The sequence below is a fragment of the Triturus cristatus genome, chromosome 7 (genome assembly GCF_964204655.1).
Source record: "Triturus cristatus chromosome 7, aTriCri1.1, whole genome shotgun sequence".
Lineage (NCBI taxonomy): Eukaryota > Metazoa > Chordata > Amphibia > Caudata > Salamandridae > Triturus > Triturus cristatus.
In genome coordinates this window covers 1,404,352,389-1,404,364,398 of record NC_140590.1, presented here as the reverse complement: position 1 = coordinate 1,404,364,398, position 12,010 = coordinate 1,404,352,389, and positions in this window count along the sequence as shown.

Here is a 12,010-nt window from a genome sequence, read left to right as displayed (position 1 = left end):
AAAGTCAGGGCCTCATTTATGGCATTTTGCAGTAGGGCAGCAGAGCAAGGCACCTTGCTGCGCTGCCCTAAGCCAAAGTGAAAGGGCAGAAATGCACCATATTTAAGCAATATGGTGCATTTCTTCCTTTTCTGCCTGCGCTGGTGCCGTTTTGGCAGCCTAGTACCAACATAGGCACCCTTGCACTATAGTGCAAGGGTGCCGCAGGCAGGATTTGTTTTGTGAAGGAAGGTACCCAATTCTGCACGAAAACAATCCAAAGAGGCGTTTTCCTCTTTCCATGTGTGCTGTAGAATAGAAAAAAGAGGAAAAAACAAGGAGTAACAAAGTTATTTCCCTTTGTAACGCCTCATCTCGGGAGGTGTACAGATGTGGTTGAGCGCAGTCAGAGCATATGCATATAGATTAATTTGTTAGATGTTGCGTACGTAATGTTAAAATAGGTAATCTTTTTTTATTTTTACATTTATGAATGTTTGAGGTCTAGATACAGGTTGATACAATGTTTGGTGTGTCAAACGGAATTGTGTTGCAATTGAGAGATAACGGGCCTTTTGAAGGGGAGCGGTGGGAGAAGGTATGTATGAGCTGGAGTTTTGGACTGGCTGACTTCAGAGGAGTATTCAGTATTAAATAAGTAAAGAGGTGAGATGCCGGGAGTATGGCAGTTGTTTGAATGTTCGTATGACTGTGCCATTGTAGAGCAGTCGTGTGGCACTGTTAAGTATGAGCCAGGTCAAATGATTAGGTGTGCGCTTGTGCGCATGAGGCAAGCGCAGATTAGAACAAAGGAAGAAGCGAAGCGGTTGAATGGGCGCATGCATATGCGCATGAAGAAGGCGGCATTTGAAACAAATGACAAAGCATTTACATGGTGAAAGTGCAAAAACATAGGTAAGCACAAAAGTTACACATGCACAATAGGCTGGCTGATGTTACAAAAGGATTCCAGAGCAAACATGTTACTAAGAGACTTGAATATGGAGAGTCCTTGTTGCCGTACATGAGTCAGCTGACAAGAGGCTATTTTGAAATGGGAAGTCATTAGGTATCTAAATGGTGCAGAGTGTGGCCATTTTTGGGCAATTATGATTGTTTTTTAGGCAGTTTCTGGTCAGTTTCTTTCGACGCCGTGAGAGAGATATGGAGGAATTCTGGTTTATGAAATGTTTGGCAGGAAGGAAGAGATTATTTAGTGAACTGAAGTTAATTAACAAGTTGAGGTTGTTAACACAGATAATTTGAGGGAAGAATTAGTTTATTTTTCTGGAGGAATTGTGATTTACTGGGAGCAAGGAATATGGAGGCAAATAGTGCATCTGAGCAGAGTTTAGATGATAGGGTTCAGGAGTGTGTAAATAAAGCAGTTTCTTCATTGGCAAGCCAGTTGGGTAAGAAACTTGATGATTATATGTAAAAGTTGAAAGGAAGGTATGGAGGGAGTAAAGTTGAGGATGAACGGTTTTGCTCCATGGAGGAGGCCGCACCTGCAGGTGGAGCAAAAGAGGGCCGTAAGGTGGTGCAGAAAAGGAAGCATTGTCAGAAAGTGAAAGGAAATAAGGCAAAAGGACATTACGGTCCAAAGGAAAAACAAAGGGCAACTCGGATGGAATTGAGTTAGAAGTGTATAAAGGCCAGTAAAAGGGATCACAGAGCGGTGGCCTGTGATGAATCCTCCAATTGTGGGGACATAATAATATCATGTTCTTCTGATTTAGAAGACACGAATGATGATGAGGTGGTAAGCAAAAGAGCAAAAAAGGAGTTGAGGGAAAGAATCAGATGAAGGAGCCATTGGTAGAGTATATGTCCGATCCTCATACCAAATAGCATACTTTGTCTCCTCAGTGGGTTCCAGCAGGGCATGTGGCGGAATATGTATAGTTCTGGATTAGGAGGGAGATGCCTAAGCAAGTCAAAACTATACTTCGATTTGAGTGCCCAAGTCCTTCTTTGCCCAAAACGGTGGCTTTCACACCAGAGTTGGATTCTAGGATGCTGACATTTTTAACCTAGTCAGGAGGAGATTCTAGGAGAGGATTAGACAAGGGGCTGAAGGGTTGTCAGGACCAATTACTCGATGCATTTGGTCCCATAACCAAGATATTAGATATGTGTGAGGAGGCAAATCTTAAGGAGACTGCTGTAGATGTTTTGGAGGTGTGACAGTCGATGCAGCGAGCTGTGTGCTTCTTGAGAAACACTAATGCGGCATTGTGTAATGAACTTAGGCACTGATCTACAACAAAAACGATAGGTTTTTAATGACCAGATTCAGACTGGATCTCTTACATCATATTTTAGCAGTTCCCGCAGGGTACACGAAAGATATTGGTTCAAAGGGTCCCTGTGGCTGCGATCTGGGATCTCCACAGGACACCCTACATTTTGTATTCTTTTGTCCACTATATGAATATCCGCGGGCTCTTTTTTTAAAAACCATCCTAAGAGTGAATAAATTCACCCAAGTTAGAGTAGCTCTTCTATACTTAAAACTCTCCGCGGACCCCCTTACCTTGTTCTGTACTGTAAATTTTTTAAGATTAGCCGTGAAATTGAGGAATTCTAGAAGGGAGGCGTAAGTTATTCTGTTTGCCGGATACTGTAGTTGAGGCACCCGGATTAAAGTCCACCCGTAAGATAGTTTTACACTTTACACAGAACAGGAGATAATATGTGGAGTTTTCGCAATTGCTGTCTCGCAATGTTTAGAGTACTTGGGATGTTAAAAGAAGTTTGTTTTATTTAGGCTACGGCTTATTTTAAATTGATTGATCTTATGTAAACTACGATCTTGTATTTTAATCAATGTTTATGTGTTGGTATCCCCTATCTGTATAGCTGTTAGCACACTGCACTTTATAAAAACTATGAATTTGCAATTTAGCACAAATCTTAGGCCCAACTCTGCTATTGAGATCTTGGAATGGCCCATTAGATATGTTTTATTTTAATGTTTTATGATGAACTGTTCATATTATTGTATATGAAATATGTAAATATATTGTTCTTTTCTGGATGTTTTAATATCCGAATAAAGATACTTTGATGAACTTAGGAAGAGTCTTCTTATGAAGATTTATCCAAAGCTAGGAGAGCTTGTTAATAAGGAATCAGGCCAGGAGGAAAAAGGCCTGATTTTTGGAGATTCATTTGTCAAGGAAATGGCAAAGTAGGCCGGAGCATTTAATTCTATGCAAAAAATACAAAAGGCTATTCGGAAGGTTTTTGGTGGGGCCGGGAGGAAGTCAATTCCCTGGCCGTGGTTTGGTATCGCATGGACATTGCTCTCTCATGGATACAGAGCCTCAGGATATCAAACAACAAGTTTCTACCCCCAGATATAAAGGGGAAGAGGAATAACAAGAGGAGACAGAAGGGGAAGAGCCCAGCAAGGTACGTTTGGCAAGAGACCCTTTGTGTATACTAATAAAACTGGGTGGCAGACTTGCCCACTTTTCAGAGAGATGGAAGGAGATAACGGCTGAAACTTGGGTTTTGCGGACTGTGCAGGTTTATCGAATAGATTTAGTAGAAATACCGGTACAGGAGGGTTGGCCAAGTGCCCTAAGGGTCTCAAAGGAAGAAGAAAGGATGGTAGATCAGGAAATAAAAGAACTGGTGAAGAAAGGAGCAATAGAAAATGTAGAAGGTGTGATGCAGGGTTTTGTGAGCAATTTGTTTTGGTGGAAAAAAAGGACAAAGGAATGAGGCCAGTAATAAACTGAAGGGAGTTGAACTATTGGGTTTAATACAATCACTTCAAGATGGAAGGAATTCATATGCTGAGAGATCTGTTAAGGAAGCCTGGTTGACACGTCTGGATTTGAAGGACCCGTGCCTTGAGAGTCCCTGCTTGCAAGGAACAGAGGGACTTTTTAGATTCTGGTGAGGGGTAATGTGGAGGTTTAGGAGCCTTCCATTTGGGTTGACATCAGCCCCTGGTGTTTCACCAAGGTGGTGAGACCAATTGTGAAGTGGCTGTGGACAAGGGGTGTCAGGCTATTAGTGCAGGAAGAGACGGAGCTCGCAGTGTGAGCATTAGAGGATCTTCATTTTGTGGTAAACAGGAAGAAATCATGTCTGAAGCTAGCTGAGGAGATGGTGTTTTGGGGACGATGGAATACATGTTGAGGGTACCCCTGGAGAAGGTGAAGAAGATTTGCAGGGAGATAAGGAGGATGTTGTCATGCGAATGGGTGACTTTACGTCAGATAGCCAGGGTACCAGGTTTACTATCAGCATCGATACAGGCAATTGTTCCAGCTCCACTATATTATCGGGCTATGCAGAGGTTGAAAGCCAGGTATTTACGCAATGCAGTGAGATAATAACAGAAAGGGCAGTTGGATGCAGAGACTGAAGAGGAACTGGAGTCGTGACAGGAGAACGTGGAAGCCTGAAATGGAAGGGCCATTTTTGGTGACATTCCGGATATGGTTATAGAGCCAGATGCTAGCCTTCAGGGTTGGGGAGCAAGGTGTGGCTCCCTTGCAGCAGAGGGAAATGGTCAAAGCAGGAGAAGGAGTTGCATATTAACTAGCTGGAGTACTTGGCAGAATCGTGTGTGATAAAGAGTTTTGTCAGAGAACAGGAGAAGTGTTCCTAAAAATGGACAATGTGTCTGCGGTAAGGTATGTCAACAAGTTGGGAGGGCCTTGGTCGAAGGCTTAAGTGGATTTTGCATAGGGGTCTGGTATTTTTGATAAAGAAATTATGGTACAAGCTCAGTACATTCTGAGAATGACTAATATGGTGACAGATTGGAATTCCAGGAAGTTGAAGGATTTCAGCGATTGGATGCTGAACAGGAAAGTGTTCAGAGTGCTGGACATCAGATGGGGTCTACTGTGTGTGGACTTGTTTGCGAACAGGGTGAATGCTCAAGTGACAAGGTTTTACAGTTGGAGACTGGATGCAGAAGTGGAGGCAGCGGATGCGTTTCTGCAGCACTGGGGAAATGACCACTGCTCTGCTTTCCCGCTGTTTGCGTTGATTCAAAGTCTGATATTGAAAGTGAGGAGAGAGTGTACGGAAATGGTGCTGGTATCTCCGTTTTGGCCATCTCAGGTATGGTATCCACTCTTCATAGAGTTGTTGATAGACAATGCAGTGCTTCTGCCAGAGGTTTCGGATCAGTTAGTGAAAAAAATGTGAGAGACACAAATTGGTTTTACAGGGACAGTTGAGACTGATGGGTTGGTTGATTTCAGGAGAGTCTGGCCATGAGTTAAGAGGTAGCTTGCCAGTGGGTTAGCATGATGTAGTGAAGAGGTTGTAGTGAAGTGTGCGAAGGAGGCTACCACCGGGCCTGAAATATTCATCTATGTAGGATGTAGAAATAGTTTTAGGGGAGTTGGCTAGTTGGACAAAAAAATCAGTTTTTACATTTAAAGAGTCTGTCATTCAAATTGATCATGCTTCTTTGTTTAATATCTTTTAGAAGGGTGTCGGATGTTAAGGCCTTGGATGTGACATCACAGAGCTATTTACCAGAGGGAGTTTGTTTCAATATTAGGAACAGGATTAAGACTATGTTTAGAACAATATTTTATCCAAATTTGGAGGAGAGCAGAAAATTGTGTCTGGTGTGATGCTTGTATGAGTATGAGAGAAGGACTGATAATATGAGAAGTGATGGAGAAACACAGTTGTTAATTTCATTCAGGCACCCTTTTAAATCTATTTCAAGCCCTACGCTGGTTAGGTGGGTTAAGGAGTTCATGAAAAAGGCAGGAATAGATGTTGTGAGATTTGGGGTTCATTCCCCAGAAGGGCAATGGCTTCTAAGGCATTGGTGACAGGTGGCGGTTTGAGTTGTATATTAGCTGCAGCAGATTAGTCTTCAGATTCTGTGTTTAAGAAATTATATTTTAAACCAGTAGACTGTGCAGTGAGGAATATTATGGCAAGGCTTTGAACATGCATAACACTGGCCTCCTTGTCTTGCCATGAAATTCAGATTTTTCACAACAGTGGTGATAGAAAATCATGATTTTATTAAAGACACAGAGGCTGATATTATCCCTCTCTGAGTTGACCCCACCCTATAATGTGTGTATGTTCCAGGAGCAGGAAACTTTAGGAAGTAATTTAGAAGAGCGGAGTGAAGAAGTTTTGGGGGAAAAGGCTGTTTCCATGAAAAGATGATTCAAGTTTAATTTTGGAACCTTGTTCTGTCAAGTTGAAGAAAAGAAGAAGGAAGATGGCTATCTGACATAGGATTATATTGAATTGGAATGTTCTTAGATTCTTATTCTAAGTTCTAATATTTGCTAAAGTTGCTGCTTTGAGCTGGCAATAAAGAAGATATGCATAATATCAGCCTCTGTGTCTTTAATAAAATCATTTTTTTCTACCCAACCCTGCTGTGGAAAATCTGAATTTACCAAGCAATGCCAGACCACCTTGCCTGGCCCTGCAATGCCTGGTAAATCTGGAGTAACACAAAGCAGCGCAAGGTGCTGCTTTGCATTACTCTGCCCTGGGAAGGCGTTTCATGGTTGAAGCATGAGTGTTAAAAACAATGTAAATTTATGAAGATAGTCACTGTACTCAAAATTAAGTTAATCAACCATGTACATTTATTTTATAAAAACATATTTTTGATCACATTTAAAAACATACCTATATATTCATTGCTTTTCCAATATACATCCTAAATCTAATTACATACAATATTTCATGACTGACCTGTATATACAAAGAATTTCAAACTGAATAGCACATTTATCTTACACATAACAAATAATAAAACCTTTACACGCCCCTATTTTACACCCACATCACAGAGAGAATACAACATAAAAAAGACACTCTACTTTGTCATACAGTATACATCCAATTTAGGGCAATTGAGAGGATTAAACACTTGTAAGATCTTGACCCGTTTATCCTATCAAGTGGATATCCGTTTCTTTGGATTGTATTTGTTCTATGCGTCGACGCGTTTCGATGGGCTTACTTTCTGCCACTATCTTTATCAAGACCCATAATCAATGTTTTTTTCTCTCATTCAGTGTTGGATTTATGTTCAACTCTGGAAAGGAGAAAATTTTGTTTAATTAATAAGTTAAGATGGATTGTCCCTTTAATCTATTTCGACAGCGTTATTGCTGGACTGTGCCTTAGCCCTAATGTTGATGTTATTGCATCTTGACACCTGGAATTACCCAAGTTCTAGACCATAGTCCCTGCCACTTCTATTGCTTGCTTTCTTTTATAACATGTACTAATCTTTCCACTTCATTTTGTGTTGATACTGTCTCTACTCATAGATGTTCTCACCTGAGTATATTGCTCCTAGTTTCTTTTTCGCGCAACCTCTTGCAGATGGTTGGATGATACTTCTTGTGTAGCAGCAATTATTAATCCTCCTTCTTCTTTAGGCTATATATGATCTGGAAAGTATTTAAATTCCCTTATTATCGTTACCTTTTTTCCTCACTTTATTCAACTGCCTCACTCTACATCTTTCCTCTATGGGCAATATTAGATTTCCATTCTTACCGATAGATTTATTTAGAACTGCTCGTCTTATTCCGGAAACAGGCTACGGTTCTAGCTCTTGTTCGTTTGGCCCCGTTATTGTTGTCGATCTACAATAGATATGTGTTGCTTTAATATCTCTACTTTATTTCACCTCGTAGGCCCACTAACTATTTCGAAAAAGAACTTTTTCGTACCTTTTTCTTCCCTTTGTGGTTTGGCCCGCATGTAATTATTTTTGCTTCGACTTGTAAGTGGATACAATTACGGCTATTACGAGGTCCGGAAATTACTGAAGCGTCCTCCCTGTTTTACACTTCCCTGTTAAAAAATAAAAAGAGGGGAGTTTTTGCAATTAATATCGATTACCCGTAAGGAGTATACCCCATTTTTTAGTCTTTCAAAAAACCCTCGTTTTAATTTCCTATTACAGCGAAAGATTACATCATTTCACTGTTCGTATTTCCCTCGTTATTCTCACCTTAGCAATGCCGATAACAAGCGTCCATGCGGGGGTCCTTCCTTGATGCGGTCTATGATAACCGCCATTGTTACCAGATGTCCTCTATTTATTTTGACAGAGTCCCTTTCTCATTGGTTATTTTGGTCCTGTGACTTGTTATAAGCCAATCACCACTCCTCATTCACGTGGTTTGTGGTAATTTATATGTTAGCTCGCTGCTCATACGCTCGTTCCAACCTAATGTGTACTAAAACGTGGAACCCCATTCGTTGGTTCTAGCGTCCCCGCCTTCTTCTCGTAATCATGTTACATTCATTCTATTTATTTATTATTTCGAGGGTAGTTTCAAATTGTTGAGTACAACCTGCCGGTTGGAGAGAACCTAGGTTTCCTAGGTGTTGAGAATCAATTAAAGTGATCTTAGGACACTCAGAAGTCTTTTAATTAAATCACGTATGGATAAGTTAAAAACTTTTGGATTTTCAGAGGACCAATTTAACAGGCTTATTAGCCTAAACCCTCGCTCTGGCAACAATAATGCCCTGAAAAATACAAGTCACGAACAATTGATAAAAATCTTGAATGCCAAAAAGAAATTGATCCGCACAGAATTACACGCGGAATTTCTAATAGAATATTTGAAGGCTGGGGTAATTCCTATAGGTCTGCAAGTAAGGAATGAGCCTGGACTTTTTACAGAGAACCCCAAATTTATAGAAACTTGGACACATATAGCCAATCGCTGTAGCCGAGATTGGCTTATTCTCATTATTGAGACAGCGCAAGAACTAATAGAAATAGAAAGGAAACAAATTGAAGATTTGGAGATCCAATTAAAACAAAGTTCAGCATTAGAAGAAGCAAAGAAAAAATTAGAAGAATTAGAAAATGAAACGCAGAGCTATCAAGACTACTTAACGAATAAAAAAATGAAGAAATTAAGAAAGGACATAGAAAGATACAACGAAGAAGTAGTATATCCGTACTTGGGGAAGGATTATTACAAAAATAGACAAGACCAAAGGTGGGAAAAACCCCAATACACTAGACCTGTATACTCAAGAGGTGGCAGTAAACGGGTCACCTTTTCGGAGACCTCAGGTTCCAGCAGTGAGGAAGAACAAGAGGGGGAACATAATAGTAGACCAACACCAGCGTTCGAAAGGGAACCTTTTTTAGGCAGGCGCCAAAATCGAGGACAGAGGGGTTACAGGAATTACAATCGGCAGGAACCCCCGAGGAACCCTCAACCTCAAAACCCAGGGCAGGAATACCTGACAACCAGGAACAGACAATATTGGAGATAGAGGAATTACCCATTATTAATTTGTCAAATAAGATTTTAACGAAAAATGAAGAAGACATTTTAAAGAAGGGATTTAGTTTTGCACCAACAGCCCCCCACAACGCATACGAGCTGGAAAGTGACCTAAAAATGTTCTTTAGGAAAATAAGATTAAATAGGTTTTTTGAAGATAAGGAGTACATACAACCAAACAATGTTTCTGGTTTCAAACCAAAATCGACATTTACTCCAAATTTGGGACAAGTAGACAAAAATGTGGAGATTTTCGAAAGGGTAGTAGAAATGGAGATCAAGAATATGAGCAATATTATGCCTAAACACAACAATCACAATTTATCTTTGGAACACAAAAAAGCTTTGAGATCACTACAAGAATGTGAGGAGATAGTCATCAAACCCGCCGATAAAGGCGGGGGGGTTGTAATTTTCGACTCCAATGACTATGATAGAAGAATGAGGAATCTCCTAGAGGTAAGGGAACATTATTGTCCCATCAATCTCAGTGCTATAGAAGACCTAAAGAGGGAAGTGGCTACCATTCTTAAACAGGGACTACAGGAGGGATGGATTTGCAAAAATGAGTACAAATTTCTTTTAAATACGCATCCAATTACACCGGCCATTTATGGTCTACCGAAAATCCATAAAAACATTAGTAACCCTCCCATGCGGCCCATAGTCAGCAGTATAGGCTCAATGTTGGAACCTCTGAGTAGATATGTTGACCATTTCCTCAAACCGATAGTACAGAAACAGAGGTCCTATATAAAAGATACAGCTCATGCGATTTCTATCTTCGAAGGACAAAGCTTCAACGGGGTGACCCAATTTTTGGTCACCCTGGATATCGAAGCTTTATACACAAATATTCCCCAAAATGACACCATCAGGGTGGTTGCAGACATCCTTGAGAACGAAAATCTGGAAGGGGCAAACAAAACTTTTATAGTTTCCTGTATAGAAATGGTTCTTAAAAATAATATTTTTTTATTCAAAAATGATGCATATATACAGGTAAAAGGGACCAGCATGGGGGCTACCTGTGCTCCCAGTCTGGCATGCCTCTATGTAAGTAACTTTGAACAAAAACACATCTTTAATGAGATGGCTCCGTTTTTCGAAAACATACAGGGATGGCATCGTTTCATAGACGACATTATCTTTGTATGGAATGGCAATAGCCAGGAGTTAGACTCCTTCATAGACTGGATCAATTTGGGTGACCAAAATCTCAAATTTACAGCAAATTACAGCAACTCGTGTGTTGATTTTTTGGACATCAAAATTAAGAATGTGGCAAATAAGTTACAGATGGAACTTTTTACAAAGCCCACAGACAAGAATACTTTACTAAAATATGACAGCAACCACCCTCGGTCCCAAAAAGATAATATCCCCTTTGGGGAATTTTTAAGACTGAGACGAAATTGCACTACTTTGGATGACTTCTATCGCCATGCGGAAATCCTAACAAATAAACTAAAAGCAAGAGGATATCCCAAAAAGCTAATAAAACATTCTTTAAAAAGAGCGAGGTTTTACAACCGAGAATGTCTACTAGAGACCAACAAGAATAAAAACAAGAAAGACATATCAAGTGGCAGAATTGTCTTTGTATCACAATTTTCCAACATAAGTAATAAGATCAAAAACATAGTTAATAGAAATTGGAAAATTCTTAACTATGAATCAGAACACAGATTAGAAAAACCTCTTTTCTCATTTAGACGTAACAAAACAATTCGTAATTCCCTAGTGAAGACTTATAAACAGACTCATGAAAATCAAACTACGCTGGCAGGTGAAAGAGCCAAAGGGAATTACAAATGTGGCTCCTGTTTGGCTTGTGTACAATGCTTAGAAGGTAAAAGCATTACACATAATCAAAAGATCATATCGGCGAAAACATTGAATAATTGCCGTAGCAAAAATGTTGTTTATCTCCTCATCTGCCCGTGCGGTTTGGGCTATGTAGGGGAGACAGGCAGGGAGCTCCGTACTCGCCTGTGTGAACATAGGTCTGCAATTAGGAACATGAAAGATAAGGCTCCACTCACAGATCATTATAGCAAATACAAACATGATTATAATGATTTCCAATGGTTCATCTTAGAAAAAATACAAGTAAACAGAAGAGGAGGTGACCCCAATACCCGGAGAAAACAACGTGAACAATGGTTCATGTGCTATTTGAATACAGTGGATAGAGGCCTTAATTCCAAGGAAGATTGGATGAGTATCATCGCAAGATAAAAACCTTTTTTTGAAACATTTGAAATATGATTCTGACCCTCTCCTCTGAAGAATGTATAGTGTATGACGATATGGGTTATCAACACGATTCGGCAATGGTCACCCGGCTTCCCTTCTACATAGGTGCAAATAGGTGGAAGATCCTGGAAGGTGATAAAGATTCCGCGTAAAGATTAATTTGGACAATCTATACAACGTGTCCATAATTACGAAGGGAGAGTAGACACACATTTACATTAGGGAAAGGGAGAACCAGGAGCATGTCATAAACAACGGGAAAGAGAAAAAAATAGGAAAATGTAGGTGATAATAAAACCAACAATAGCGGGTTTTTTTCTCTTTGTAGCGTCAAACGGAACAAACCTAAGAAATTTGTAAAGTTTTATTGAAACTACCCTCGAAATAATAAATAAATAGAATGAATGTAACATGATTACGAGAAGAAGGCGGGGACGCTAGAACCAACGAATGGGGTTCCACGTTTTAGTACACATTAGGTT